Source organism: Rhineura floridana, chromosome 12, assembly GCF_030035675.1.
Source record: "Rhineura floridana isolate rRhiFlo1 chromosome 12, rRhiFlo1.hap2, whole genome shotgun sequence".
Lineage (NCBI taxonomy): Eukaryota > Metazoa > Chordata > Lepidosauria > Squamata > Rhineuridae > Rhineura > Rhineura floridana.
In genome coordinates this window covers 7511155-7537964 of record NC_084491.1, presented here as the reverse complement: position 1 = coordinate 7537964, position 26810 = coordinate 7511155, and the positions used below count along the sequence as shown (strand labels likewise).

At 45.7% G+C, this 26810-nt stretch overlaps 1 protein-coding gene and 1 long non-coding RNA gene across 5 annotated transcripts in view; one reads left to right on the top strand and one right to left on the bottom strand.

Annotated features, from left to right (window-relative positions):
- The window catches only part of FAM178B (family with sequence similarity 178 member B), a 255029-nt gene that overhangs the window by 207305 nt on the left and 20914 nt on the right, over positions 1-26810 (top strand). The window lies entirely within an intron of this gene.
- Positions 5959-24990, bottom strand: LOC133368627 (uncharacterized). Its single transcript, XR_009758710.1, has 3 exons — positions 24911-24990; positions 21906-21978; positions 5959-7497 (listed from the first exon to the last, which is right to left on the bottom strand). It is a non-coding gene; the product is annotated as an uncharacterized LOC133368627 (long non-coding RNA).

Genomic DNA, 26810 nt, shown 5'->3' with positions numbered 1-26810 from the left:
AGTAGGATAAACAAATGAGAAAGGTCCCTATCCCAAGGAGCTTACAATCTAATTTTTGACAGAGGCTGGGGTGATGGAGGGAGGAAGAAAGAGAAGAGAGAGGGAAGGGGAGTAGCAACGATCGCAAGGGAGGACTTTGAGAAAATGCAGCTGTGCAAACCCATGGCCATACTCTACTAAAGCCAGTGCATGAATCCGTGCTAGCACAACCGGACTTTCCCACCTCTTCACCCCATGCACGCACGGCATCCTCCTCAAATCTGTTCTGGAGAGTCGGGAGAACCCCCAGAATAGCGCACAAGGGCAGGAGAGGAGAGATTGTTCTGTTGGGCAAGCAGAAATGCCTGCACTGATGGAATGATCTCCTTAGTGTGACGCTGAATACAGCCCTTTGCCTTTGTTTCTGCTGGAGGAGAGTCCAAAGGCTTCACAGCGAAGGTGGACTCCAAAGTGGGGTTTAAAGGATTCTGGAAACCCAGCTAACTCGGCTATGTCCGTGCAGTGGCTAGTACAGGGATCACCAACCTTCTGGGCCAGTGGGCCCATTTGAAATTTTGAGAAAGTGACATGGGGGCATGGTCTAACACAAAATGGCTGCCACATTTGAAGAGCAAGGACCACAAAATGGTGGTGAGCCAGAAATAAAACTACAAAATGTGACAGGCATGTCCCTCAATCGCCCATCAGTGGGGGAAAGGCACCTACATAGGCCTTAGCCGTGCTCACTCATGGCGTTGCTTGGGAATTAAGAAACCAAAAACATCAGTGCAGTTTTGAAAGGTTCAGTCTGCCATTTTGATTCAAAATGGCATCTATAACTAAATATAAATGAAAGCCTACTCCTTGCATCATGCAAAATTTGATTACATTATCTTAAGAGGTATCCAAATGCATAGAGAACAGAAAACTTACCAGAATATATAGTAGATAATAATAATATTAGCACTTTGAATTTGCAAAGTGTTCTACGTTCTTGCTCATTCTCACAACAATTTTATGAGGTACACCACTGTGCAGATGGTGACTTGATCCTGAAAAATATGAAGTTGCCCACAGCAAGAGGGGGGAAGTCATAGCACATTGGTAGAGCACTGTCCTGCCCGAAGTCGAGGAAACCAGGCTCAGACTTGGCTGAGGCTTTTTTCTCTTTTTATTAAAGTAATAGATAAATCTAAAGCAGTTCACCTTATTAATCTAACTATTCTTTCTAGGAACTTTGCACTTCTCTAACTTTGACTAACTTTGACCTTGCGACTCTAAGACATTGACTCAGCAAATGGGCTTCCCCCCTGAGTCCCCTTAAGTAGGCGTGGATCTTGCGCGCAAATGAAGGCTCCTCCTCAGTTCAATCTGTTGAACTTCCTGCCTCAAACGCCTCTGAGCGTGGGTGAAGGTGGTTTGATCTCAGCTTCTCCCTCCAACAGAGGGGGCCTGCTAGCTGTCAGTTCAGCGGGAGAAGCTGGGCAGCGCTCAGCTGGGAAACATCTGATGTGCAAGGTTGAATCTCTGGTGGCAGTGGCAGCAGCGGTGACGTGTCCCGTTGGAGAGTGTCAGATGTGCCAGGTGGCGCTTCCACTGAGGGGGCTGAGTTGTCCAAGACGGAGGCTGGGGTGTCCTATGAGTCCACCCCACTGTCTGCCCCCTCCCCAGGTTCCCCATGCAAGTCCTCACCCTCTGTTTCACCCTCGTCTATCCACCCCCTCCCTGCTTGGCTCACGACAAGCACATGCTTTGCATGCGTAAGGTCCTGAGTTCAATCCTTGGCATCTCCAGGTGTCCATGGTCTAAAACCCTTGGGAGCCACTGCACCCCAGTATGCACCACATACTAAGCTAGATAGACCAATGGTCTGACTCAGTAGAAGGCAGCTTCTCATGTAAATGAATGGCTGAGCAATAATTTGAATCCTGATCTTTCTGGACAAAGTCTAATTTTTCTACTTTTAGATTGCCCTCTCTCTTTCTGAACCACCAAAGAGCAGACAACCAGATACAAACATGTTGCATACAAGTCAGGAATGCATTGATAAGGAAATGCAGTTAATGAAAATAATTAACCTACAAGAGAGAGATGCCCTTTTTAAATTGATATTGATATTCTCATCTTGCATGCATCTTGAGAGGATGGTGGCCATTCTAGGAGTCTTGTATTCCATGAAAATCTACAGGCTAGGCGGACCAAATGCAAAATAGGACAGGGCTCCTGTGCCTTCATGAGGGATGCAAATGAGGGAATTTTCAGCACATGGACTTCTTATCCCCTTGTTGTCCAGAATCCCCTTGCCTACAGCTCTCCAGATACAACAATTTTAAGAATGGCAGAGGTGGTTCAGTATCATGTGCCTTCAAAATATGTGCACTTTTGTGGGGGGCAGTCCTAAAGCAGTTCTGAGGTGGAAGGAGGTTCTGGAGGTTTTCCATGTGATACAGATTAAACTGCAAAAAGGGGGAACCAGAAGAGGAAAAACTGGGGGAGATGAAATATCAAGGGCAGGTAAAAATAAATATTTTATTGACTAATAAAAAATAAAAACACATCCTTAGGGATTTCAGATCCCCATTTTTCCCCATGAATAAAGGCAAAGCCACGTTTGGGGAGCATCTATTGGCTAGTGTTGATAACATTGCCAAAAACATCCCCCACAATCCTTACAAGAGGTTTTTTTACAACTGATTTTGGCATATATTTGATAGGAGAGGTGACCACATATATTCCTCATGGTTTGCATGCCTTTTTAATTTGGAAAGCCTACCTAACGTATGAGTATCAGTCGTAACACCACCCGAGAACCTAGGTTTTCACTGCAGGTGAAGAATCTATTGTGCTCTTGAAATGCTATAACCATTTTGATCCTTAAAAGGTAGAGGAGTCCTGCCTGCCTTTGCGCCTGGGCACTCTTAAAGGTGGGACAGAGAATTGACAGTGACAGGCCAATTTCCACTTTCAGATCTAGACACCAGCCTGGAAGGAGGCTGGATAGGCATACCTGACTCTTGCAGTCCAGAACAAGAGATTTCAGCCTGTGCCGGTCTCTCCACACCCTGCCCTGCCTATACATGTGGCAGATGGGTCCATTGTGCAACCAATGAAATCTGTGTAGGTGGCATGATTGACTTCCCTGTGCCACTGCAAGGGCATAAAAAAGTGAGCCTGTGAGTGGGGTTCTCAGCTCCTGCAGGAGGAAGTGTCAGGGGGAAGATCCTCTAGTTTACTAGGAATTATGATGGTGCAGGAGGATCCAATGGTAACAAAGGCATCAGGATGGGTGTGAGCAGACGCCTACAGCTATGCAGCTTGCTCGAGTCATTTGTGCAGGACTGTGCTTGCAGGACTCTGCAAATGCAGAAACAGCAAGAGATTCAGAAGTTTTAGTCTGTAGTATTACTTATTTGTTATTTGAAACATATTAATCACCTTTCCAACAAGTGCTTAGGCAATATGTGCAGTTTTTAATAGCATACAAGACAATAGCAACCTCACAGCAGAATTCTTAAAGAGTCCGCCTAATTTGAGACAATAGGCACAGGGCTCAATAAGATTAGCAGGTCCATCCTCCCACCTGATTTCCTTATCTCTTGCTGGCCCACTTGTAACAGGACCTTGCACACACTAATCAGGGGTTTTGTGAGGCAATTCAGTCAGAGCTCAGCAGATATTCTTCACATTCTGAGCAGTGAGCCAACTCTGTACGTCTCACTCAGCGGTAGATGGGGCAAGGGGGATGGGAAATGAAGGCAGTTTGGCAGCCAGCTGGGACCTGACACGCGAGAGGGAGCAGAGGGGAGGTGCAGAGGCATGTGGGCTCATGATCAGCCCCCAGGGGTAGTAGCTCCTGAGCTGAAAACCCTCACCGAGAGCTTCAGGAGTCCTGCCCTTGCACACCCTCCTTTTACTTCCTTGTAGGCAGGCAGAACTGGGAAAGCAAGTTGCTTCTTGGGTCGTGTTTAACAACACTTCCGTCAAAGGGTGGGGCCGGCGGGAGGGGGGCTCAACGTTGTGATCCTCTGTGTGCTTGTGTTTGGGGGCAGAGGGCGCAGAGAAGTTGACTCAGCTGGTTGCTTGATCCAGGGATTTACTCTCGGGCTGCCCCCACGGAAATAACAAAAGAAGAAATAACCAGGATTCCAGGTCACCTAGCTCACTCATCCGCCAAGCTACGTGAGCAATGTGTAAAGAAGGGGGAGCAGAGAAGGAGCCAGCAGACAGCACCCTGGGGTGGTTGCTGGAGCCCAAGCACCCTGGCAGAGTCCATTCACAGTCATACCTTGAGTTTCCTTACCATTTGTTTCCCTGGCCACAAACTTATCAAACATTAACAGCTGAGTGTGAGAAGCTGCCCCCCATGTTACATTTCTCACAGTTCCCTGGAATATCTGATGTACCATTGTTCCTGAGCATTATGGGAAATTTAACATGGCAGGCAGCTTCCCAGCTGCTGCCATCAAATTAATCCATGTTCAGTGGATAAGCACCAGCAGGGTGCAGGGCAGAGGAGTACTGACTGATACCTTGCCAGCGGTGTCCTCACACCTGGCATGAACCCTGTTGAGTAGATCCTCTCAGAGTGTGATCCACAGTGAAACCTTTGTATTTCCTTTACTACCTGTCAGCTAACTTAGGTCTCATGCACACCATACATTTAAAGTACTTTTATACCACTTTTAACACTTGTGGCTTTCCCCAAAAGAATCCTAGGAATTGTAGTTTGTGAAGGGTGCTGAAAATTGTAGCTCTGCGAGGGGTAGGGATGGAAGGATCTGTCAATTTTGTTTCTCTCTGTTTCTCATTTTTCCAATCTTCAGTTTTCCATATTTCTGCAAATTTGTGCATTTTTTAAAAAAATGAAAATTCCTCAGCATTTTAGTGCAAATTTCTCCTAATAAATTCATTTTTGTATGCCGTTTTGACTAACGTACACATTCTTGCAAGCAATTTCTCCTAATATAATGCATTTTTGTATGCTTTCACTAATATATTCATTTTAATACACACTTTCCCCAAACATATTCATTTTTGTAAACATTGGTTGGTGAATTGCATTGCAAAATTCGATTAAGTGCAAATTATTAAGGATGACTGTGTTTCAGTTCTGATATTGTTTCAGAAAGTGCGAATTTGATCGATTCACCGTTCAGTGTGAACTGAATCAAATCCCCTGCCCATTCCTAGTCAGGGATAAACTACATTTCTCATGAATCTTTGGGAGAAGCCATAACTTTTAAAGTGGTATAAAACTGCTTTAAATGTATGGCGTGACAATTCAACCCACATTTTATTAAATGTGTTATACACCCTTCAACACACTTTCAGCAGATTTACGGTGTCACAGTAAAAACAGACGTTGTGAGCTACCATCCAAAAGAGCTTTGAGAAACCTGGAAGGGAAAGCATGGCATCCCAGTGAGGACCCAACAATCATGCAGAGTTGCGTCAGTGTCATTAATAAGGGATACATGCCAAATGTGTGAAACAGAGATAAGAAATACAGACTGATGCTGGCCATTAACTGGTTCTTCTGGCCCAAGCTCACTAATTAGGCTGTTTTGGGCTGGCCACCTGATGCTGATATTCCCACAGGAAATTATCACACCAGTCCTTGTGATCTGCTGAATTGTGTGCTGTGCTGACAGTTCCTCCTAAGAAGGCAGAAGGTGAAAGAAAATGTGTTACATGTCATGTTCATGACCCTTGGGCACTGTCAAGTATTGAACACCCATATTTCCCCAGCAAGTTGGTGGAAGCCAAGTGCCTTGGAATTTGCCAGGTTCATCCAGAAAAGGGGTGGGGCCAAAGGAAGGAATTGGGTTAGGAGGGCACAGTGTGCCAATAGCAGCTCTGGCTTCCTCCCACAGCCTCTGAAGCCATACCACTTAAGAAAGGATGTGTACCTGAACAAACAATCGCATTTGTAAGAAGTATTTTAATAATCATAAGAAATACTCTACATGCCTGTCAGAGTTTTGCCAGAAACATATCTCTTCACAGTGAAATAGAGACAATAACTTTCCTAAGTGACACCTGCATGCATTTTAAGATAATTATCTTTTTTTAAAAAAATGTTGTTAAAAAGGAACCTCGAAGTGGTTCTCTGGAGCTGAGATATCTCTGTGGAGTTGAGCTGAGCAGCGTGCACATGCCTGCCATCAACCAAGATGGCAGCAGAGGCTTCCCTAAGGGGCTACTGCCCCTGCTGCCATCTTGGTTGATAGCAGACATGTTCGTGCGTAGCGTAGTGTGCATGCATGCCATCAACCAAGATGGCAGTGGGGGCATCAGCCTGTTAGGGAAGCCCCCACTGCCATCTTGATTGATGGCAGCCATGCATGCGAAGTGCACAGGGAATGACATGAAGTGACGGGTGATGTAGGTGGGGCATCTATGCAGGCACCGTGGGCCCAGGGCAGGCTGATGCTGAAGGCCCCAGTCATGCCTGGCTCCGGCCCTGTGCTTAGGGATTCTTTGTAGATGGTCACCAGCAGCTTCAACTGAGCTTGGAAGGCAACAGGGAGACTGCACTCACACTGGAACACCTGTATCATCTGATCCAGATAACCCACCCCCATAAAAGGGCAAGATGTGGCATTTATACCAGCTGAAGCCTCTGAACTCTCATTCAGGACAGCCCTATACAAAGCACATCACGTAATCTAGCTTTGAAGTTACAATGGGTGCCACAAAGTAGTTGGAGATATTCCTAGCCACCTCACAACTTGTTGAAGAACATACATAAGAGCTCTGCTGGTCATGCCAAAGGTTGATCTAGTCCAGTGTTCTGATCCCTACTAGTAGCCAACCTGATGTATCCAGGCTCAGTTATGAGTTCGGGAGTTGTTGAGAAATAAAAGGAATTAAAGGCTGGTCTGAGTACGCAAGGAACTGCAATGATATTTTGGGCAAACTGATGGTTGTTACTATTTCTTATTTGTCAGGTCCCATCGATGGCACAAAATAAGGCCACAATCCTAAACATACTTACCAGGAAGCCCCATTAAACTCAGAGGGATTTATTTTGGAGGAGACATGTTTAAGATCAGGCTGAAAGTCTGCCACAGACCAAACACCCTACAGGTCTATCAGAGCAGCAGGGCATCCAGATACACTTCTGCAAATGGTATTTAAGTTGTGCTAATTACATAATACTGAATATGCCAATTATCTGTTGCCTCTGCCATGTCTCCAGAGTGGCCTGTAGTGCTTTGCAACTTATCCACTCTTGATCTCAAGTATTCATTAAACTGGAAAGAGGGAGGAGATGACTAAGAAGCATCACCAGAGCTGAAAACGAGGCTTTGAGGCTTTGTCAGCAACTAGTTTTCCTGGAGAGCCACTTTGCTGCGGGTGGGAGGGAAAGATGGCTGGTGCCTTCACTCCCTGGCAGTGAATTCTTTTGCCACAGGTGCCACGTTGCCCGTCTTCCCTGCACCTATAGGTTGGCAACTAGTAGGCCAGGCAGCTTTCTTCAGAGGGCCAGGTTGTTATGTGCAGCCTCCAGTCAGCCTAAAATAACATGATGGTCTTTAGGCCGGGCTCTTTGTGTGTGTACTCCATACTAAAAACAATTTAAATTCAGTGCCCAGGCAATCCCTAATTCCCAATAGTTTATTCAGTTTATTCAAACTGAACCATTTGCCACAATTCTTTTGTCCAACATAACTTATTTGCCATTTCTGCTATTTGCATAATTTATTCTGATTTTGGTGGCCACTGGAGAGGAAAAAATACTAAAATTCTCACACCCCACCCAATCCCTCACTGGAAATCTTATTCAGTTGCCTCCCCCCCCCCCCGGTTTCTGTAATTTCACCAAACATTGTCCCAATTTCCCCCCAAATATATATATTTGCAGCCATAAGGGCTGGAATCTTGCTTTGTTTTTAATGTGAAAATTGAGATTCTCAGGAAGCAGCATTCTGTACCCACTTACACGTTCAGTGCAAACCACTTGTTGTTTATGATGATCATGAGGAAAGTCTTTTGACCTCTAAAGGGACCCAAGGTACGTTTGGAAGGGGAAAATCTTAATGCTGTTTTCTCTAGAGTGGTGAGCACAGTATTGCACTATCAGATTCCAAAATAAAAGACTGAAATGGTATGCATGCCTACCTGGGAGCAAGCCCTGCTGAATGCAGTGGAACTTCCCTCTGAATAAACATGTGCAGGATCAGGCTGCACAGCTAATTTTGCTCACCATCTGCCCCAGCAGACATGCTGTGGGTTGGCCAACTGCCTGGCTTGGAGATGGCCCCAGTTGCAGAGGTGGCAAGCAAGCGTCTCTCTTGGCAGCTCTCAGTCACCTCAGTTCCATTACTACTCTATTGGCCTGACAACTTACTCAAGGGTTGCCAGATTATATGAGGACAAATCCTTAATGAAGGTTACTCCCAACAAGTAGCATTCACCTTCATTATGTCTCATGCAGCAGGTTTAGTAATTATTATGTGTATCAAAAAGTGAAGACAGATTTATAGAGCAATGGCACTGGTTTGGAAGTACCCTCAGTCTGTTCTGTACAAACATACATTTCTTTTCCTGATCATACTCTTAAAAAGACAAACATCAGTTCTGTAAATGTGCACTGTGAGCCAGCTGGTGGTAATGCCAACTGGCTAGTTTAGGGGTGAGGAACCTCCAGACCTCTGGCCAAACTTGGCCTCACCATTTGGCCTGCCAGGCCATTTTTGTGAAACCATGCCCACCTGCCCCACACTTAATGTGGTATGTGAAGTGAGGTGCAGGACAGGAAGAGGCCCAGCTGCAGAAAGCAGAGTTGAACTCCCCATGCATCAATTGATGCACAAAGGAGTTCAATCCTGCTTAGTTCAGGCATGCCAGCCAAGCTCCTGCTGGAAATCAGCTGGCGCAACTGAACCCTGCAGAAAGCAGTTCAGTTTTGCTCGGATTGGGCACACCAGCCAATTCCCACTGGGAGCTGGCTGGTGCAACCAAACACTGCATAAAGTAGGACCGAACCCACCACGCACCAGCTGATGCACAGGGAGTTCGATCCTGCTTAGATTGGACATGTCAGCCAGTGCCACCAAAGAGAACACAGAAAAAAAACCATATATTGTCTTATACAGATGCAGATCCAAACATAATTACTAGTATCATTGAAACAGAAATCCAATGCATCTAACCATATTCGGAAATAATGCAACCAGGTGAACTGTGTGCCTAGTCACTTAGCACTTTAAGGTGTTCATTGTGGACAGGCAACTTCTCCCTTCTTACAGTTCTCTATCATTAAACTGAACTTGGACAGTTCAGACAGCCCTTCAAATAGAGGATTGTCCTCCATTTAGTAGGAGACATCATGGCCACACTACTAGTGGTTGAGAAAGACATATTCTCCTTGTGTTTGTCCCCCTTTATTACTTATTTGTTTTTATTTAAGACATTTATATGCCACTTAATTGTTCACATTTCTAAGCAGTGTACATAAAAACAAGCCATAGAGGAAATAAAGCAAACCAAAACACTGCCTTAAAATCCCTATCTGAACCATCTGGCCATCTTCCTGGCATGTGGCAGTGAATTCCATAAGTTAACTATGTTTCGTTTGAAGAATAAGCATACACTGTGCAGTGTGTGAAGCTGGAGATGGGTCACATCATGTGACAAGCCCACCCATTCCTACCAGTGGGCTTGTGCAGCAGGACAAGATCACAGCAGATCATTGTGCCCGTGTCAACTGGCAGGATGGCGAGTGCCATTTAGCGTTTCCTCCTCAGGCACCAAAATGTCTTGTCCTGGCTTAGTTGAAAGACAAAAGCCGTAAAGCTCAAGTGGAGCTGGTGGTGATGGACTGTTCCCCTAGCTAAGAGAGGGCAGTGGCAGCTGGTGACTTTTGGGACTGATAGGGCGGAAGGCAGGGAGCCCAACAGTAGGTGGAGCCAGGGCCAGTGAGAGGCAGAGCCAACTCACTCTAGTTTTGCACCAATCCTCCTTCCTGCTGAGTTCTGCAAGGGTAACACGGTGACTAAGAGGGAGGCAGCTAATAGGCAGCGCTACGTCCCCAGACTGGTTGCAAGTAAGAAGACAGGCAGGTGGGTGCTGGCTGGGGCAGAATGAAGTTGTTGGGGCAGTGCCCCATTAGCCCCAGTGGACCAGCCTCTTTCCAAAGAATGGGATCCAGTCTCAGGTGGAATCGTCTAACTGGGGAAATTTACCTGCTGTCCTTCATCTTGGTATCACCTGAATAGTTATATACCAGGAATCAATTTTCATTTTACTGCATTTTGTCTAGCTGGGTCGCTTCCTTGTTATTCCCATCACTGTCATGAGCTCCTGCTCAAGGCACCCTGGCCTGGGAAGACATTAATCCTGATGGAATCATGTCTCACTTTGTATCATGCATTAACACGTTTAGAAGGTGTGTTCCTTATGATTAATATTCATTACGGTGAAGCCTTAAAGGCCTTATAATTTTTTATAGACAAAACGGGAGGAGGGGGGAAGAGCCACACTAGAGACTCGCCAAAGTTCTTCCATTAAGCTGCAGGGTCAGCAGCAGGAGGCTCCAGGGCCAAATCTGTCTCTTCCAGTTGCCAATCCAGAGGCAAGAAAATTGTATGGAGCGACTGGCTGTTGAGACAACTTCCTGGCCTGGGGAAGGGAAGGGGTTTATTCAGGCAAACTTTAAGTTCCTCTATCCTGCCCTCATTTCTGTTTGAGCCAACAAAACACCGCCTGTCCTCATATGAACCTGCCCAAGCCCTGAGACTGTCATCTAAGGTCCTTCCTTGCATGTTGCTTCTGAGGGAGCTTCAGAGGGGCGGCGACAGCATGGCCCTTTTCTGTAGTAGCTCTCCATCTGTGGAAGGCTCTCCCCAGGGAGGCCCACCTGGCACCAACTCTGATGTCATTTTGGCCCTAGGCAAAGGTATTTTTGTTTTCCTGGGCATTTGTGTGCCACCAATGATTAGATGTTTGTATTCTATGTTTTCAATACAGTTATGTATTTTTATTATTATATTTTAACCTCTTCATAAATTGCCTTGGGAAGCAAAACTACATTTGACAAAACTAACCAAACTAGTCTTCTGTGGAAGCAGAGCAGAAGCAACAGGAGGCCCCCTTCTGCAGCATCCATCCTGCTGGCACTCTAGGCAAGTGCCCACTCAGTAAGTCTGCCCATTCCCTGTCTGGGAAATGCATCAGCGCCGCTGCCCCCCCCCCCCCCAGCACTTGCTCTGCTTTTGCAAAGGCATCACGTGGATGGTTGCAGGCAGTTTGCAACACACACTGGAATGTCTGGGTGCTTCTGACAACTGAGCCTGCCTCAGAACTAAAACCCCAGAGAAAGACCATTGCGATGGAGATGTTGGTTGACCTGAATTCCTTGCTCTCTATGCCCAATAGAAGTGCTCTCTATGCTGTCTCCCTGCATACCCATGGAAGCTCTGAAATGAAAGAGCCACCTCATGGCTCTTTCTTGGGCCTCAAGAATGCTATTTAAGGCTGCATTAACAGAAGTATGGTTTCCAAATCGTGGGAAATGCTAGTTCCTCTCTATTCAGCACTGGTTAGGCCTCATCTTGGGTACTGCATCCATTTCTGGACACCGCACTTTAAGAAGGATGCAGACAAACTGGAACAGGTTCAGAGGAGGGCAACAAGGGTGATCAGGGGACTGGAAAAAAAGTCCTGTGAGGAGAGACTGAAAGAACTGGGCATGTTTAGCCTTGAGAAGAGAAGACTGAGGGGAGATATGATAGCACTCTTCAAGTACTTGAAAGGTTGTCACACTTCTCGATCATCCCGGAGTGCAGGACAGGGAATAATAGGCTCAAGTTGCAGGAAGCCAGATTTCGACAACATCAGGAAAAAACTTACTCTTAGAGCAGGGAGATGATGGGCTGTCCGACATTGGAGGCATTCAAGAGGCAGCTGGACAGCAACCTGTCGGGAATGCTTTAAGTTGGATTCTTGCACTGAGCAGAGGGTTGGACTCGATGGCCTTATCAGCCTTTCCAACTCTACAGTTCTATGATTCTATAAGCAGGTCCAGTTGTTTGCCTTTTTAGCTCCCCAGTGTAACACAGACAAGACTCTACAATACGCCTAGAGGGCTGCTTCACACAACCACTTTGTGGACTCACTTCACACCCCAAATTAGTTTTTTTCCCTTTTCTTTTCTGGTCAGCTCTTTTGGAACTGGGAGAGGTCAGAATGTCTACCTGCTCCACTAGCACACCCAGATCTCAATCTAGCAGGCTCCTGTCAGTTGCGTGTCCACCCCCTCCACATTCAGGCCAAAGAAAGGAAGAAGAAGAAGAAGAAAAGGATACTCTCAATTAAAAATACCTCATACCAATTATAGGAATGCTGGTGAAACAAACCCTATAGACGTAGAACAAACTACCACAAAAAACCTGACACAAATGTTTTTTGGGGGGACATTTTACTATCCCAAAACAAATTCCAACATACCTCAGGGTGGTACAGTGTTCCAAAACAAGTTCACGTGTGTCTGCGGTGTCAGAAGAAAATGTATTTCACAATGCTCAAGCATTGTCAGAAAGCACACTTTTATCTGAGGTGGAATTTTGTTTTGAGGTGATATTTGCCCCCCTCCCTTTTGCACATAGTCACAGAGAAGCTTGAGGCAGAGGTTGAGGTGTGTAACTCAGAGTGGGACTGCCTTCAAGTCGATCCCGACTTATGGTGACCCTATGAATACGGTTTTCATGCTAAATGGTATTCCGAGGGGGTTTACCATTGCCTCCCTCTGAGGCTAGTCCTCTCCAGCTGGCTAGGGCCTGCTCAGCTTGCCACAGCTGCACAAGCCAGCCCCTTCCTTGTCCACAACTGCCAGCTGGGGGGCAGCTGGGCTCCTTGGGACTGTGCAGCTTGCCCACGGCTGCACAGGTGGCAGGGCACGTAACCCCTGAGCCACTCACTGTGGAGTGATCTTTAGCTGGCCCTTGATGCCCAGGAGACACGAGCAGGGATTTGAACTCACAGACTCTGGACTCCCTGCCAGGCTCTCTTCCCCACTGTGCTATACCAGCTGTCGTAAGTCAGAGTAGCTGCAGCTAATCTGATTCTCTAGTTGAAGGAGATGTGTTCCTTGTTGTTTCCTAAGCTCTAATGCCTTCTTAAAATGGCACTGCACCAAAGCAAGAAGGGGCCTCTTTCCCATTTTTGGACAGCTAAGGGGACACCTCAGTGGAGAGGTGTTTTTGGAGGGGAGACACACAAAATTGGGGTGGCAGAAATCACACTGTATCTTCAACACAGTGATTATCAATGGGATGGGCCATAAATTAACCATCCCTGGATTAGGAACACCTTGCATCCTTCTTTACATCTCAGAATAGATCAGGTCTTTCCCAAGGCTTACCAAGAGTAGACACCTTTTTTGAGTTTGAAGGTTTCTGCTTCCACACAGGATAGGCATGGACTGTTCTACTCTACAGTGTGGAAAGGCTTAACTGAGATGTGGGACAAGAATTAGGGTTGCCAGGTTCATGGCCTGAGACTGATCCTGTATCTTTAGGAGAAGAGACAGTCAGCCAAGTGCAGCTGTTCTTGCAACCCTGTAATGGGAAAAACCACAAGGTGGAATTCTCCCTTCCCCCTGCACAACTTTTAAAGATACAGAAGACCTCTTGGAGGCTGGGCCTGGCAACCAAGAGGACTTCTGTATCTTTAAAAGTTGTGCAAGGGGAAGGGAGAATTCCACCTTGTGGTTTTTCCCATTGCAGTGTTGCAAGAACACCTGCGCTTGGCTGACTTTCTCTTCTAAAGATACAGGATCAGTCTCAGGCTTTGAACCTGGCAACCCTAGTGGTGATGGCAACAGTGTCTACTAGGGAACATCACCATTAGCCATTTGTTAACATTCCACTCACTACCGTGACTAAGGTAAAGGTAAAGGTGTCCCCGCACTTATAGTGCGAGTCATTTCCGACTCTTAGGGTGACGTCTTGCAACGTTTACTAGGCAGACTGTTTTGTATGGGGTGGGATTGCCAGTTCCTTCCCTGCCTTTCTTTACCCCCCAGCATATGCTGGGTACTCATTTTACCGACCATGGATGGATGGAAGGCTGAGTGGACCTCGACCCCTTTTACCGGAGATTCGACTTCCTCCTTCCGTTGGAATTGAACTCCGGCCGTGAGCAGAGCTTCGGCTGCGTTACCGCCGCTTACCACTCTGCGCCACGGAGGAGTAGTGTGTAGGTAGTCAATATTATCCATCTGACTTTTCTTAGTACTGTAATGTGCAATGGTATCTGGTTTACTGTCCTCTCCATGTACTATCTTGTCATGATAAAACTGTTGAAAGAAGAACTACAGCTTTGCCTTTTGGGGTTGTATACTCTGTCAAAACTAAAGATTTATCAGCGATTCTCTGGCTTATTCCATCTAAGGTTGGCAACACAAGTTAGGTGTTGAGTTAGCAAAGCTTCTTCCAGTTCTCCACTTGGGGGGCAGGAATTGTCTCCCATCACATTTCTTCTAGTGTGGTTCCATGGCTTAATGAGTTTTGTCACAACTTGGCAACCAAGCTGAGTTTCCCATGGTGTTCTGGGCTGCCTGGAAACATCTTCCTTCATGGTATGTGATCTTGAAGCATTGCAACAGCACCAAACTTTCAAACCATATTTTCCTGGTTTTCTAGCATATACCACTTAAATGGACATTGACCGCCAAACCCAACAGTTAGGTCCATCCCTGGTGTGTACCACTTTGGAAGCTGCTCAACAAACATGTTTCCAGATGTCCGGAAAGGCAGCCAGTTTCTCAGAGGCACTCTGTGTCTCTCTTGTTCCCCTGTTTTCCAAGCTCAAGTATCTTGTGACTGCAAGAAATCTGGTCAGGCTCATCATTACTCTGAAGTAGGGGAGCCCTGAAGTTGAATCCCACAGTTCCTCCGAGGCTTCATAATGTGCATGAGACACCCCCATCAGAAGCAGTAAGCCAATGCATGTCTTCAACACAGTGATTATCAACGGGATGGAGCGACTCCCCTATGATGAAAGGTTGCAGCATTTGGAGCTTTTTTATAGTTTAGAGAAAAGGTGCGTAAGAGGTGATATGATAAAAGTGTATAAAATGATGCATGGCATGGAGAAAGTGGGTAGAGAAAGGTTTTTCTCCCGCTCGCTCATGGACATCCAATGCAGCTGAATGGTGGAGGATTCAGGACAGACAAAAGAAAGTACTTCTTCACACAGCACATAGTTAAACTATGGAATTTGCTCCACAGGAGGCAATGATGGCCACCAATTTGGATGGCTTTAAAAGAGGATTAGACAAATTCACAGAGGATCAGGCTATCAATGGCTACTAGCTACACAATGACTACACAATGGCTGTGCTCTGCCTCCGCAGTCGGAGGCAGAATGTTTCTGAATACCATTTTCTGGAAATCGTAAGTGGAGAGAGGGCTGTTGCACTCCAGTCCTGCTTGTGGGCTTCTCTTTGGGGCATCTGGTTGGCCACTGTGAGGACAGGTTGATGGACTAGATAGGCCGCTGGCCTGATCCAGAGGAAGGGTAGAAACTGCAGGAGGGGAGAGTGCTCTTGCGCTGAGGTCCTGCTTGCGGACTTCTCATAGGCGTCTGGTTGGCCACTGTGAGGACAGGATGCTGGGCTAGATGAGCCATTGGCCTGATCCAGCAAACTCCTCTTATGTTGTTATGTGAAGAGGCTATTGCATATTGACCTTGGCCTTGCTCCATTCTCCACCTCTGTTTCATGGATGGTGATATAAAGAATGTTTTCTGTGACAAGCAGTTCAAAAGCTTTCTGGCAATGTATCTTCCCTTCAGTGACCCTGGGTGTTCTCGTATAATGTCTCTGGCTTCGCTGCAGTGAATTGGCTGCAGATTTCTCTTCTAGGTCTTTATATCTCTGACTATAGTATCACCAGTTTCTGCTATTTCATTATGGAGAGGATCAGCTGAGTAAGCATTTGCTGCCTTCTCTGCATCTCTAGGTTTTCTGCCTGTTCGATGACCATGGGCACTGAGATTCATCTCTTCCATGTTCTTCTGCAAAGACTGTTCCTCATTTGTGGATGTTGCTGAGGAATACTCTGACAAAACAGGAATCACATTCACACCATGCATTTAGAGCACATGGCTTCCCCCAAAGAATCCTATGAACTGTTGTTACAAAGCTACAATTTCCAGCACTCTTAACAAACTACAGTTCCCAGGATTCTTTGGAGGAAGCCATGTTCTTTAAAAGTATGGTGTGGATGTGACCATAATAAACCAGTGCAATTTCAAGAGCTTCTTCTGGAGTCAAATATGCTCTTTACATTGCACTTACATTTGCCTACAAAACAAATAAAATGCAGCTACATCTTGCAGTGTGATAAGCTGTATGCCCCTAATTGCCTGGCAGGGAGTTAACTGCTCCAAGGTCTCTGGTTAACAAGGCACCTTCCCAGCATCACACACTCTTGGCAGAGCATCACACCGAATGCTTATTCGGAACCCCAGATTAGATCTCAGGCGGCTCTGAGCTCATTGACCGTCCTTTGACCCATCTCATGCTGAATGCTAAACTAGAGAGAACTAAGGCTGGGGGGGGATACAAGCCCCCCTTGCCTACAGGCAGCTATTCTGCTGATATAGCTGCTGAGGTTACCCACAGGCCGGTACACAGTGCTAAGTTGCTGGTTGTCCCGTGCCTGGGTAGCTCTGAAAACTTCCCTGGTATTTCTAAGTCATCCTACCCAAACTACACTAAGGAGAGAAGAGTTCTGCCTGCCCCTTCTGCTGAAGAATTGCAACAGGGTTGTCTCATGCCTGGGGAGCTCTGGGAACTTTCCTGGGCATTCCTGAGAGATGTCACCCAGAGATCAAGGACAGAGGCTTAGACACAGGCAGAACATTTCCAAATTTATACAAATGCAAACTTACTTTTGATGAAACCACCATGGATTTCTTTTCCAGTAAAATCTTTTGTCTTCCCAGGTGAATTGTCAGTGCACAATGTGCCCTTTGTAGTGTGACTACGAACTAACCAAAAGCATAGAATCATAGAATAGTAGAGTTGGAAGGGGCCTATAAAGCCATCAAGTCCAACCCCTGCTCAATGCAGGAATCCAAATCAAAGCATTCCCGACAGATGGCTGTCCAGCTGCCTCTTGAATGCCTATAGTGTCGGACAGCCCACCACCTCTCTAGGTAATTGGTTCCATTGTTGTATGGCTCTAACAGTTAGGAAGGTTTTCCTGATGTCCAGTCGAAATCTGGCTTCTTGCAACTTGAGCCCATTATTCTGTGTTCTGCACTCTGGGACGATCAAGAAGAGATCCCGGCCCTCCTCTGTGTGGCAACCTTTCATGTAGAAGAGTCTATCATATCTCCCCTCAGTCTTCTCTTCTCCAGGCTAAACATGCCCAGTTCTTTCAGTCTCTCCTCACAGGACTTTGTTTCCAGTCCCCTGACCATCCTTGTTGCCTTCCTCTGAACCTGTTCCAGTTTGTCTGCATCCTTCTTGAAGTGCGGAGACCAGAACTCAATACAGTACTCAAGATGAGGCCTAACCAGTGCTGAATAGAGGGAAACTAATACTTCACGTGATTTGGAAACTATACCTCTGTTAATGTAATCTAAAATAGCATTGCTTTTTTTGCAGCAAGATCCTTCTTACATGTCATATTGCTGAGCCAAGTATCTCCCATCTTATAACTGTGCATTTGATTTCTTTTTCCTAAGTGTAGAACTTTGCATTTATCCCTGTTGAATTTCATTCTGTTGTTTTCAGCCCAATGCTCCAGCCTGTGAAGGTCCCTTTGAATTTTGTTTCTGTCTTCCACGGTATTAGCTGTCCCCCCCAATTTTGTATCATCTGCAAATTTGATAAGCATGCTCTGTACCTCCTCATCCAAGTCATTAATAAAAATGTTGAAGAGCCCAGTGTGCGGCAGCTGTGAAAAAGGCAAATTCCATGCTAGCGATAATTAGGAAAGGTATTGAAAATAAAACAGCTGATATCATAATGCCGTTGTATAAATCTATGGTGCGGCCGCATTTGGAATACTGTGTACAGTTCTGGTCGCCTCATCTCAAAAAGGATATGATAGAGTTGGAAAAGGTTCAGATGAGGGCAACCAGAACGATCAAGGGGATGGAGCGACTCCCTTACGAGGAAAGGTTGCAGCATTTGGGGCTTTTTAGTTTAGAGAAAAAGCGGGTCAGAGGAGACATGATAGAAGAGTATAAAATTATGCATGGCATTGAGAAAGTGGATAGAGAAAAGTTCTTCTCCCTCTCTCATAATACTAGAACTCATGGACATTCAAAGAAGCTGAATGTTGGAAGATTCAGGACAGACAAAAGGAAGTACTTCTTTACTCAGCGCATAGTTAAACTATGGAATTTGCTCCCACAAGATGCAGTAATGGCCACCAGCTTGGATGGCTTTAAAAGAAGATTAGACAAATTCATGGAGGACAGGGCTATCAATGGCTACTAGCCATGATGGCTGTGCTCTGCCACCCTAGTCAGAGGCAGCATGCTTCTGAAAACCAGTTGCCGGAAGCCTCAGGAGGGGAGAGTGTTCTTGCACTCGGGTCCTGCTTGCGGGCTTCCCCCAGGCACCTGGTTGGCCACTGTGAGAACAGGATGCTGGACTAGATGGGCCACTGGCCTGATCCAGCAGGCTCTTCTTATGTTCTTATGCCTTTTCTTTGTCATCTGTTATTATTTTGCCATCCTCACTGAATAGCTGTGCCACCATTTCTTTTCTCTGTCTTTTATTATGGACATACCTGAAGAAAGCTTTTTTGTTGCTCTTGGCATCTCTTGCTAACTTCAGCTCATTCTGAGCCTTAGCCTTCCTGACACCATCCCTGCAATTCCGCGATACCTGCCTGTACTCTTCCTTTGTGGCCTGGCCTTCTTTCCACTTCCTGTAGGTGTCCTTTTTTGTTTTCAGGTCCTCTCTAAGCTTTTTGTGAAGCCACATTGGCTTCTTCTGCTGTTTCCCCCCTTTTTTCCTTGTTGGAATTGCTTGCCATTGTGCTTTTAGAATTTCCTTTTTTAAAGCTTTTGTTTTTTTTGTCTTCCCATCCAAAAGGCTCCATCTGCACTATATATTTAAAGCAGTATGATACACCTTTAAACAGTCATGGCTTCCTCCAAAGAATCTTGGGAACTGTAATTTGTGAAGGGTGGTGAGCGTTGTTAGGAGTCTCCTATTCCCCTCACAGAGCTATGATTTCCAGGGTGATTTAACAATCAGTCCCTCTTCCCAGGGAACTAGCAGCCACCGATATCCTCCATGAATTTGTCTAATCCTCTTTTAAAGCCATCCAAGTTTCTGGTGATCACCAGATCATTTGGGAGCAAATTCCGTAGTTTGGCAGTGCACAGTGTGAAGAAGTACCTCCTTTTCTCTGTCCTGAACTTTCCAACATTCAGCTTCATTAGATGGCCCCAGGTTCTAGTGTTGTGGGAGAGGTTGAAAAACTGCTCTCTATCCACTTTCTCCACATCATACTCAGAGTGCAATCCAACTTGTATTTACGCCAGGCTGAGGAGAGTTGGATATGGTGGGCCCCCGGCTAAGCCGGCAGGGTCCAGCTCTGCCAGGATCCACCAGCAGAAGCCCCTCACCCTGGTTCAGCCACGCTGGAGCCGGGACCCTACTAGCTCAGCCTGGGGTCTGCCAGGGAAGCCCAGCCCAGCAGAAGTCCCAAAAAATGGGTGTTCCAGGGGCGTGTCAGAGGAGGGTCCAAAGGGGGGGCTTGTGCAACATCCAACTCCTGTTTGGAGCACTCCTGCAGGTCCCAATCCAGGCCAAAATTACAGTGGGGAAAAGGTCAGTTTAAGAAAATAATTACAGTGGAAGTCTATGGAGAGCACTTATTCCTCAACAGGGGTATTGGTGAGAGCTAGCTTTCACTTTCTGGTCCCTGTGCACAGTTCCCGGCTGAGCCCACGTTCAGCCAGACCAGCGGCTCCTGAACACAAAATGGATGCCACAGACCTTCCCGCCAGCTCCTCCTCTGCCAGCCCCCCTTCTGCCGGATTCCCACGGGTTGGATTGCACTGCCCATCTTACACACCTCTCTCATGTCCCTTCTTACTTTCCTTTTCCTCTAAACCAAAAAGCCGCCAGTGTTATAAACTTTGTGCCAGGGAAGTTGCTCTACACCATTGATCATTTTGGACACCCTTGTGAACCTTTTCCAGCTCTACAGTGTCCTTTTTGAGATGAGGTGACCAGAACTGTACACATTATTCCAAGTGTGATCTCACCATAGATTTGTATAAGGGCATTATGATATTGGCAGTTTATTTTCAGTCCTGTCTCAATTATCCCTCATGTGGAATTTGCCTTTTTATAGCTGGATACTGCATTGACGGATGTCATTGAGCTATACACTAGGACCCCAAAGCCTTGTTCCTGCTCTGTCACTACCAGTTCAGACCCCGTTAGTATATATAAAGTCAGGATTGCCCCCCTCCATGTTCATCACTATTATTATTATTATTTATTAATAACCTGCCCCTCCTCCCAAAGGGAGCTCATGGCAGTAAACAAATGATAAAGCACTTGCTTACGTTGAATTGCGTTTGACTGCTCACTCAGTTTGGAGAGATCCTTTCAGAGCTCCTCACAATTCCTTTTTGTTTTAGCCGGCCTGAACAATTTGGTATTATCAGCAAACTTGGCTGCCTAACTCAGGATCATTTATGAACAAGCTAAGAAGTACAATCATAGCTGCAGACAAAAGCTAGAGAAGAGAAAGATGGGGTTTTTCCCCCCAGAGTGTTATAATATAGGTTGTTTGGAAGATGGACTGGTGCTCATTGTGGTACACTTATCATGTGTTTGCCTCTGTTAAGCAAGTCTTTCAAGCAAGTCTTTCAAGCAAGTCTTTCAAGCTTTTCTATTGTTTCAAAACCCCACAAGAGATTAGAGATGTTAGGCAGGAAAAATAAATCAATGTGCGTATCATCAGGGCAAATCTTCTCTTAAACCACTTTCAGCTCTCTTGAAACTTGTTGTCTGTCTCCAGGCTCAGCCGTTCTTCCAACAACCTGCGGTGCAGGTATTCCCATTTTGTAGCCAGGAAACTGATAAGACTTGTACAAGAGGCCTCCCAATGGCTAAGCCAGTCTTTCAACCCTTGGCTGTCTTGGGGCTGCATCAGGGATTGGCCAGGAGTTTGAAGGCAGTACAGAAAAGGACTCAGGCATATGTACCTTGCCATTCTGAATATAGTCGATATGCCACTCTCCATAGAGAACCCCCCCCTCCAGTTTGTAATGTAATAACTAGAGGCAACAAAAACAGCTGGGATCAGGCTCCAAGGCCAGCCTGAACATCTGGTTCTGCAGGGATACTCCCCACTGCCTCCCCCTCCTCCTTATTGAGGCAGCTGTCAAGACTGGTGAGGAGAAGGAGGAGAGCCAGGGAAGCATAGGGCATCCAAGTGACTCAACTCCCCACTTTCTGATGAAAGGATACATGTTCTTTTCCTCGTTTTTAACATCTCAGGCAGAGGGGATTTTCCCTTCTGAATTTCCATGCCTGGGTAAAAGCAAGCAGAGAGCATCTAACTAGGCCAGCTGCCAGCCCCATAAGGCCAATGAGTTGTTCAGAAGGTTCACTCATCCAGCTTGCCAATTTTTAGGCTGGGGAATGGCAGAGGCAGTGCTTGGGTAGTGGTACAGGTAGAGTTGCCAGTTGGGTTGTTTTGGGGTTGTTTGTTTTTACTAGGGGTGTGTGGGGGAGCACTTGTTTCCATTTAACAGCAACACAACAGGCAGAAAGTCAGCAGGCAAGGCTTCCCCATCATAGCACCTTCACAGAAGCTTCACCTGCTGATTTCTCCATTTCAAGCAGCTATTCAAGCAAGGCACAAGAGCTCAGTGGGGCGGGAAATATTCAGCAACCCTAACCTGGTCCTGCTAGTCCATTAACTCACCTATGTTCTTGGGAACAGCGAGGCCGTCATCTGGGCACAGGTTCATCCAAGTGCTGGGACTGAGCCTCACAACCTATATAAACACAGTAACTGAATTCATACCTCTGAGCATATCAGAGTTGCACTGCCGTCATAACCTGAGCAATCCCAAATAGATTCACACATCTGGGACTGGCGCAGAGGGACTTCTGTAAAGGTTACACCTGACTCTTCAATAAGGTGGTTGTAAGCCCCTTGGAGAGGATAAAAGAGGGCACAGATTTGCATTAAAATGTGCATATACTAGCTTGCATGTACAGATGCAAACTTAATTTAAATAGAAATGCAGTTCATCTCACCCTAGTGGGGAAGACTGTGACCAGAACCAGTGTGCCTGTTCAGTCGGCTCTTCAAGTGCTGCTAGTTGTGGATGGGCAACTTTGAGACACCCCCCCAGCTCTCCTTTCTTTATCTTTAAACAGGGCTTGGGCTGGACATCCTTTTGAATACAGAACGCCTTCAAACAGAGGAGTGATCTCTAGAGTAGGACATGTGGCCATCTTTGGCTAAATTTAGAGAAGCTGGAGACGATAAAGAACCCCCCCTTCCTCCCTCTCCTCCCTTAGCTTTTCCTCCACAATTTTTTGCCTGCCTGAAGTCATACAAGGTCCTGCCTCTGACCCACTTCCCTCAGTGCTGACCTCACCACGGCTCCATCAAAAACAAAGCTAATCCTGCCTGTAAAAGGATGAGCTACTTGAGGGTTGCCAGGCACCAGGCAGGCCTGGGCAGGCCTGGGGCAGCCCCAACCATGCCATGCCCTCTCTTCTCTTCTCTCCCTTTAGGTGATATGGTGCGACGTATCAAGTTCCTTAGTTCAGGCAACACTTGAGCCGCCTCTGTGCAGAAGAGCAGGAATCTTGGTTTTAGCTTCTTGCAGTTCTGACTCTTGACCTCTTCTCTGTTCCAGGGAAAGAGGCAGGCAAGGGAATGTGTAGTTATAGGTCAGCATTTTTCTATCCACTTGGCTCTGAATGAGCCCTGCCAGGAAAGCTGGCAAGAGCCCTTGTGCTCTCCTGTAGTTGATAAGCCTGTTGGGCTTCTATATGCTTATATGGGGGACTGTTGCCTTCACTTGTGAAAAATGTGAGACAGACCTAGAGAAACCTTGAGGCAAAGAAAAGCCAAAAGATTGAGGGAAAATTAGCAATTCGTATTTCATTTCTCCCCTGACTCCTTGCGCCTGAGCCTCCAGACTTTTTGTTACTTACATATTTGCAATGATGGGGTGAGAGTTATGTTACAACTAAAAAGAAAAAGCAACCTGAAGTTCTTGTGACTCCAGCAGATTTTTGCAGATGGCACAAAATATTCCCCGTGGATGGATGGATTTATATCCCACCCTTCCTCCCAGGAGAAGCCCAGGGTGGCTATCCTAGATGGTGTCTATCTGCATATCCCCATTTAATCAGGCAGTCAGGCTCTCTTCTCTTTAGTAGTAGTAATTAGGGTTGCCAACTGGTCTGTGACTTTGACAGCAGTTTGAACTGCAGAAGCGAACAGGTGAAGCTTTTTCATATCATAGGATTAAGGATTATCACCTACTAATCAAGTTGCTATTAAAAGCACAAAAGGTAAAAACAAAGAGCAGTCCAAGTGGTGATGGTCAGCTTTTTGTGTAGAGCAATGGAAACTTGTCTCTTAGAGTTGCCACCGTTTCATTGGCCAGTGTAGTGCTGCCTTTAACAGTAGCTTATGCTGCAAAAAGTTTCACCTGCTGTTTTCTGGACATAGATGAAGCGCGCTTAAGACTGAAAAGCCCAAGAACAAAGGTGGTGGGAGCAGAATGTTCTGGTCTGTACAGCTAATGACTAGTTGCTGCTGCTCTTAAAGACACAGGGGCAATGGCTGATTAAAAAATTGGCAACACTAAAGTACATAGGATTTGTCTTTGTACAGCAAGGTTATTGTGTTATGTTTTATAAACAGCAACATCTCACCCTCATTCTCCTTCTGCAGTGCAGCTGCCTACCAGACCTGTTCCCATGTTGTTAACTGTAGCCTGACACACACAAAAAACTAACAGATGATGCTTTTCCTGCCTCTCATTTCCATGCTGTGAAAAGCTTCACCTGCATAATATCTATGTGTCAGGCTGCAGTTTTTAAAGTGCAGGAACATTTAAAAGGTAGCAATTCCAACCACACCATAAGGTGGCTTTTTGAAAGTCTTCCACTTAGGGTTGCCAAAAGGCTTGTGCCTATGCGTTTAGCAGCAGTTTGATCTATGAAAAATAAGTAAGTGAAATTTTTCACAGCCTGGAGTGGAACATGGTCATCTGCTAATGCCTGCACATCAGTTTACTGGCAAGGGCAGAGTTACAATGGCATGTTGAAAAGATGGCAACCCTCCATTGCCAATGTGTGATACAGAACATATTGATTTAATCATGCACACTTCTGGACGATGCCTTCCCCTCCAACCCCTTTTTGTATTTTTTTAGATTTAAAACAAAGCTGAAATTATCAGGATGCGGAGTTTCCAGTCCCAGAGATGTGCAGAATATACCTTTTCCCTGTGTGTGTGTGTTTTTAATGTGCATAGTTCTGAACACAAGGATGTCTTCATCCTGCAGTTTGTCATTGGGACAGCTACACTCAGGGCTTGAAGGATTATTCTGTACTTTCCTTCCCTCCACGCCCAACTCAGCCATCCAACAACTCATTACTTTAATTTGCCTTGGCTTTATATTTTCTTTCATGCTTAATTAGAGCTCTTTTAATTGCTCAGAGATTCTTGGCTGGAAGGCAATAGGGGAAAGTATAGGATTAGAAAAAGGAGGAGGGTGAAAAAAGATACATATTTATTAGCATTTTCTCTCTACTCAACAAAACAGACTGCATTCCAAAGTCTGTTATTGCATATCTCTGTATAGGCAATTAAAAATAACCATCCCCAACCTCCCTCTTTTATCCTCAGCTGCCTAATTAATTATACTTCAAATAATTGCACTTAACATTTCTTACATTATATGCAGAGATGTGATCATTATGCATGAGAAAAGAGGAATGCAGTTGGTGTGTTCTGGCCCTTTAAGAGCAGAGCAGTCTGGGAACACTCTCCAGAGAATTAAAAAAAAGATGTGTGGCACCTGCCAGGAAGATGGATGGGTGCCGGTGAAAGTAGTCCTTGGGGTTTTGTTTGTTTATAGCTTCTGGAAAAAACTATACATACACCCACACATATATATAGATATACATACACACACATTCACATATGCAAATATAAACACATTTATATGCATATATATTATTATATAGTATGTATATATCACACACATGCTAAAGGTGTGGTATGGTTTGACAGATTTTGTGCAATAAGCTAATGCTAGTAATTAAGCAAGCTGCATTGTATCCTGTGATCTGTCACTGTTTGGGGCTTAGCGGAATTTGGGTTCTTGACACAAACGTTTCTATTCTTAAACAGATTAGAATTTCCCTTTATTAGTCTGATTGATGCTTTGTTCCTCTTCCTGCCCTTCCTCCTCTGCTATCAGACCCATTTTATTTCTTTGTGTTTTAACTGCTGAATTAGCGGGAGCCAAGCCTGGCTATATCCTGTTTGTTTGTTTGTATTCTGCCCTAACTTGTACCAGGCCCATAAGGCAACTCACAACAGTAAGAAACCCATCATTAAAATACAATAAAAATGTGCCAGGTTAAAACCTTTAATGAAACAGCAATAAAATGAATACTGAAACAGTAGTTAGGAATTGAGTTTCAAAAGCAGAGAAATGCACCTCCCCCTGCACCATTGAGCAGTTCACTCAAAGGCTTTTTGGAATAAAGAAGTCTTAAGCATTTATCTAAAAGTCATCCGTGAGCAGTGGGCTGAACAGGTCTCAGTCCTTTTTTCCATCAAGCCTTCCCTTCCCTTTTTTTCAGTGCACTGCCCCACAGGTTTTTCCTTATAATGGGAAATCAAAGGGCTAGTGGTAAACACTTGTTTTTTTAAATGTATCTATTTCATTTATTGTCCCTACCAGTAGCGTAGTGGCAAATTCAGAAGTGCCGGGTGACTTCATGATAGTCAAAGCCACACCCCCTCCTCCTTTTTTGCTGCTAGGTTGAGAATTAAATCTTTGTTAATGCCTTCTCCCATAACAACAGAAGTCCTTAGGAGCTGATGAGCATGAAGGGGGGGGTGTTAGCTACTGAGAGGACTCTTCTTAGTAGCTGACTTACCTCCTCTCTGATTGGCTCCAATCAGCAGGAAAAGACAGGGAAGCATGTTAGAGGACTCTTCTCAGTAGCTAACACACTCCTCTTTCATGCTGATTGGCTCATGGGATGCAGGAGACATAAGGAGCCTGCTGGGATCCTGCTCCCAAAAAGGTAAGGGGTCTAAGACCCCCTGAGATTGGCCCAAGGTCACCTAGTGAGCTTCATGGCTAAGCAGAGATTTTAACCCGGTCTCCTGATCCAACACTTTAACCACTACACCCCACATCTGTTCAGATAATGGGTAATGAAGGAGAGGATTGGTGAGTGAGTGGATGGAATGCTTAACTCTGCAAATTCCCTGGAAGCTGTTTTTCCATCTCTCATTTCTGATTTTGGGGCTCAACGGGGAATAAAAAAACTTTTGAAAAATAAGCACGGAAGGGTTGAAGCACACACACACCTTCCACCTGCTAGCTCTCCCATACAAATTTCCCTCCTTCTTCCAGATAAGAGGGGCTTGGGAACCCTGCATTCCCCTCCTGACATCTAATCCCCCACCCACCCAAAGTCTAGCCTAGCCTAGTCAAGGGCCTGCCCTGTGTGGTGATGAGTAGCTCTACCTGCCTGGCTTTGCTTTCTCCTCCCGTGCCCTCTGCTTCCCCTACTTGGACCGGCTCCCGGGAAAACCTTTCCTTGCACTGCA